A 6072-nucleotide genomic window follows, 5' to 3' on the forward strand; every position below is an offset into this window, starting at 1 on the left:
CTGCATGATCCCATGGGTCACCTTAGCCAGCCGATGGTCCGCAGAGTATCCAATGCTGCGCTGGACAAAGCAGCTCGGGTACGTAATGCAGCAGGGAACGTGATGCCTCCTGCTGTATTACAATATCAGCGCAGACGGAATAGCAAAACTTTGCGAGCATCTTAGCTATTCTGTCTGACGCTGATTCAGGTCCCAAGTCCTCACATTTTTAGTTCAAAATAGGGATTTTGCAAATCTTTTCTCCTTCCTCTGGGTGGTGAAACTTTTTTGCTTGTTTTTGCCTATGGAGTTTTTTTGCACAAGTGAAAACATCCTGGAATTGAATAGCGCGATACGCTGGAATGTGGCGAAAAGTTTTTGCCTCTAATTGAATACGGCCCTAAGACGCATTTTCGGCAAAAAAAACCCCCTCAGTCTCTAGCAGAGCTGCACAGGAGCTGGCTGCTCACTCACATCAATCCATGCTTGCCTACTCTCCCGGGACTGTCGGGAGCCTCCCGAAAATCGGGTGCCGCTCCCGACACCCCGCAAGACTAGGCAAGTCCCCCGGAATAGATGCCGGCTCCCCGCTAACCCCCGCGCCAGCCGCAAAAGCGGGCGGTGTGGGGGTGTGATGACGCGATATTGGCATTATAAAGCGGGGGGGCACTATGACCCGCCCCCATCCTCCCTGCTGGACGGACCTGCCAGCCCCCTCCCGGATTCCCCTGCCGAGATGTCGGCAAGTATGCATCAATCATCTCACACTGTGGTGTACTGAGGCTAGATGTATGAGGACACATCTGTACAATGTATGTTACTTAGTGTTCCCAATTATCCCAGGTCAGTAATCACCGGTATCCTTATTACACAGTGTTGTTAGACAATAAATGAATAATCTGATCTTTACTTTACATTACAAGGACCAAGCAGCGTCTCACCTGCCTGCCCCGAGGACACCTCTCAGTCTATGGAGAGATTTACCATCAGACGTGAGATAGGCCGGGGCAGCTATGGAGTAGTAAGTTGTATGACTTTATTATGGGTACTTTATTATGGGTATTATGTTCTACTAGAAGCATACCGCTATTTCCTGTTTGAGTATAACATGTGTGGGACAATCCCCTTATAAATGTGACTCACCTGGATAGGTGGTAATGGGATACTGATAATTTATAGAGACAGAAACACTGATTACAGGAGTGACAGTATCATTTTTTTAAGTCACTTTCTAAAAATGATCATCACTTTTCTTTTTGTTTTTACACTAAAGCCTATAGCTGCATACACACACAACGATTTAGTTAATGAACGATCTTAGTAAAAGATTTTCTACCTTGAAAAAAAATTAACTAAAACCGTTTACTAAAGTTGTTCATTTACTATGTTCATTTAAATGTAATGAATGATTTTTATGAACTACAAACGATTTTTGCATATTAACTTAATGAAAATCGTTGAGTTGACAAGTCTGACTTAACTACAAACATGAACGCGCATGAACAATAATCGTTCATCGTTTGACTCAGAAAGTGAACGATTTTTTCAAATGATTATCATTAAACGATATCGTTTAACGATAATCGTTCAAAAAATCGTTGTGTGTGTATGCACCTTTAGGCTACTTTTCTTTAACACGAATTCCAATCAGAGCGCAGTTTACCTAATTGAGCTATACATTTGCTGAAACGGTTCCTGTGCAGGCGCAGATTCCTGATAACCGGTAATCTGCATTCAGCATTGCTCTTACAATACAATAGGAGGAACTAGCAAGAGGTGGATACTGTTAGCAAAATGGGATCCCTATACCCCACGGTTGGTGAAGTAAGCCCACTCGGGTCACTCCGGAATAGTGACCCATCTGTACTGACTGCTTGCTGATTAAGCCCAGTCACATGTCTGATTTACTTCCAAAATCCATGCGTCCAACACCAGAAAAACATATGCAATTAGCTTAAGCCTTCCAAATGTCTTACATAAGTAATAAGAATGATAACGGCCAACTTACTCCAGACGTTGCCTGGCATCCAACAATTCTGCTGGAAAACGATTTTCTTTATGCTCCTATAAAAATAAAAAATAGGTAAAATGAACAGACAAGTAAGTATTAGGGAAGAGATGTGGCTTGGGTATCCCAAACCAACCAAAATGGTCACCAATATGCAGAGAGACACCTGTGCCCATAACTGGCTACTGATGGTAGTGTTTATTAATGTTGCTGTGTTACCAGCTATTTAGAGACAAATATAATAAGAGATATTGGGAAAAAGAGACCCCCTCTCCCCCCCTCACATTCTATAAGATCCACATCTGCGGAGTTACTGCAGTGACACCAGCTGAGGATCCCATCTCTGTTAGATGAACTCTCACTATCCCCAGTGTTCTTCTCTAGTGAGTGATTACCACCGAGCTCTGCTCAGGGAATGATAACCTGGATAGGTGGTGGAAGGGCTCTATAATTGTCATCCTATTAGCAGGGCCGTTGAGAGCCTGGCCGGGCCCGGGTAATAGAGGGGGTGTGGCCTAATCATGGGAGGCGTGGCCACTACCCCCTTGAAAAAAATAAAATAAATAACCACATTTTCAGCGCCGCTGTAAGCCCCCCAGCCCGGTGCTAAGCAGGGGGGGCGTGATCAGTGTGATCGCTCCCACCTACAGCCATAGGAGACTGCTCCTGCTGCTGTAGCAGCCGCGAGCAGTCTCACACAGCACCCCAGCACAAGATGTGTGCTGAGCTGCTGTGAGGGAAGGGGGGGGCGAGGGCGGACCCCTCTAGCGAGCCCGGGTAAACTGTACCCACTCCCCTCCCCCTCTCGGTGCCCATGCCAATTAGGTGGAACATGGATTTTAAACACAAGGACTTACACTGTAACGCCATTAATTTCTATAAATATGAACGGAAAGGCTTCTCTCATTACACAAATTACACTATTGAATAGATTGTACATCTGTATCTTACATCCCTGTCCATCCTGCCACTGCCAATAATTATATTACTCAGGAAGAGCTATGTGGTCAGGGGCATCTTACAGACTGCACTACTTAGTGGCACTACAGGCAGAGGATTCACTGTTCAAAAGATGGAAACAGAGATCCAGATTGAGGGTATAAAAGTGTAAGGACTGTTATACAAGCTAGCACTAAGGGCCTAATTCAGAGCCGCTCGTAAGCGGACGCTCGTTTGCTCTGAGCGATGTTCGCACAACTGCGCATGCATATGGGTCGTAATGCACATGCGCAAAACAGTCATTGTGATCGGAAATCGTGCGCTCGTAAAACAGCGAGGGGTTGCTAATTTGAGTGACAGAATGTACTGTTTGTGGGTGGTAACAGGGGAAGGTGCTTGAAAACGGGGGAGAGGAGATCCGAACGCAGGTGTGCCTAACGGTAAAAAGGGCGTTTAATGGGTGTGCATAATTAGTAAAGGAGCGTCATCGACCACGTCACTTGGTTGTCTTTTAGTCTGAACTGCTCGCAGTGATAGTGGTAAGAAAATCCTACCACAAGCACTGCGAGCAGTTCATATGCCTTTCGATGTTCCCGATTAATCTAATAAATACCGGAGATGATGTGTGATGCAAACGGCAAAGGGGCGTCTTTACAAAATAGTGAGTGCATTTTTCGGACGCTCGCTCAGACATAGAGGCGTCAACAAACCGCAAAGAGCGAGCGCTCAATTTAAATATCCTGACCCTTTTTTAGAACGACCGTCCGCAAATAGTGTCCGGCTCTGAATCAGGCCCTAAATTCCCATTATAAAAAGTAAAAGTGGACAGTTATTCCCATTTATGTACATAACCAGCAATGGTGAAAACACAGATTACTCAAGCAAGTTTGTCTAAAGTAATGTCTGTTTCTGGCCTGGTCATAAACTATGTGATAACAAGTTGTATACTGTATATGAACATCAAATATATATCTGTCTACAAAAAGCCAAACATCATTACACTGTGCTGCTACCTCCATATTATCACACCAGGACATTGGCTTTGTTATATGCAGACCTGTCCTCCATACATCTCACCAGTCACTGCCACCCAGAATATTGCTGCAATCCTTTGTCATGCGATGAGGATACTGAAAACCTCAATACCGGTTGATCTTTTCAGATGATCTTTCCCTGGTGCCCCCCTGACTTCACTGCTGATGGCTTCTGACCCCCACAATAGTGACAGGAGCTCTGAAGCAGGGGGCTCACTGGGGATTTACCCGGCCCCCTGCTGAGCCAGTCCGAACCTGCTACCCAGTGACTGTTTACCATTAATCACTGGCTAGATGCTGTATATCTATAACAAAGCATGAAAAAGAAAACATCATTCATAAGTACTGTTATTTATCCTTTAATTATATATAATTTATACAATACTATACTAAAATCCATAATAAAATAACTACACTTTATAAGCAGTGCAATATCAGAAACTTCCCGTCTCCAACTAAAAGGGCTGTGAGGTCCCCTCCTCAGGACCTATGTCCTAGGGAGATATTACTCATCTGCTGAGTTCCCCTTGGTTGGTTGTCTTCCTTATAGGTAACGGAATAAATGTGGGCAGAGGTGAAGGTAGACTGTAAGCAGCTGCAGTCACCACCTGCATGCACAATTAGGGGCTAATTTTAATGTCTAATATATGGTAAGTATTCATAGTGCAAATAATTCTTATTATTATATGTTCATATTATTTTCCATATATACTGGAGCAGCCATTTGTGCTCCTGTCCCTGTAATATATCTATATCTGTGACACATACAGGTTATGCTGGCATATGATACCATCTTCAAGACCGATGTGGCCATAAAGCTCCTGGACAACAGCGGAATATCAGAGAGGGAAGAGGAGAGAGCACAGATGGAGACGGCAGCTCTACAATCAACATCCGGAAGCCCCTTCCTAGTACACGGCCTTCTGACATTCCAGACGGAGGTATTACCATAAATGTTACACTGATCCTTGTGGTCAGGTGAGAGCTCTGTACCAGCGGTGCACACCAGGTGCAGAACCCACCCTCCCTGATGTGGTGCAATGCAGTGATTGGTGGGCCTATGGGGAGGGGCCAATATGATGTGATTCACAGAAAATTATGTTTTGACCACGTCCCTTCCCTATAGATGCTGGAATCATGGTATAATGTCATGAGGGGCCTAATAACATAAAGTGTTCTCTCACAGTGTGTGTCATAGGTGTGTGATTATATCTATCTACATATATCTATATATATTATTATATATTTATCATTTACAACTCCCCCCATACATATGCTGTTTTGCGCCTGTTCTTATATTACTATATTAGAAAGGGGTCATACGAGTAATACTTATACCCTTCTGTTCTCAAGGAAGACATCCTGAGGAATTTGCACAAATCATGATTATATGTAAAATAATATATATACATATAGGGGCCTATTCATCATACCTTAAAACTCTCTGGAGGTAATTAGGTTTAGAACTCGCATGTAGTTCTACCTAATTACCGGAGGAATTCATCATTCCTCCTCCCCATAACTATCTATTTCGAAAAGCCGTCATTTTTGCGATGACAGCTTTTCGGGAAATAGATAGTTATCTCTATCTACACTAACTTACCGCAGCTGGAATCCGTTCTGCGAATACGCTGTTACAATCGTAAAGCCAGCGCATGCGCATCACTGCCTACAAAGGCGGTAAGCTTGTGTCCACCCCAACCCCCTCACCGTCCCCGCTCACCTCTGCCCCGTCCCCGCACTTACCTGCCTGCTGCAGCACCTCCGGCTTCGGTGGCTGTGCTGTCACGTGTTCTCCCAGCAGCCCACAGTACAGTTTAGAAAAAAAAATTAATTATTATTTTTTTGTTCTAAACTTTATTGTGTTCTGCTGAGAGAACACGTGTCTGCACAGCCCCAGGAGCTAGAGGACGGACCAGAGTGCCGGAAGAAGACGCCGGGGGATCTCACCAGCTCGAAGCAGGTAAGTGTCACTTGCTATTCGCCACCTCACAGTGGCGAATAGGTACTCCATCAAATTCCGAAAATACATAACTTTCGGAATTTGATGAATACCATCATTTCCATATCCCCGTACTAATGTATGGGGAGTGTGGAAATTAACGCAGGGAG

The sequence above is a fragment of the Taudactylus pleione genome, unplaced genomic scaffold, assembly GCF_031769625.1.
Source record: "Taudactylus pleione unplaced genomic scaffold, aTauple2 ptg000109l, whole genome shotgun sequence".
Classification (NCBI taxonomy): Eukaryota; Metazoa; Chordata; class Amphibia; order Anura; family Myobatrachidae; genus Taudactylus; species Taudactylus pleione.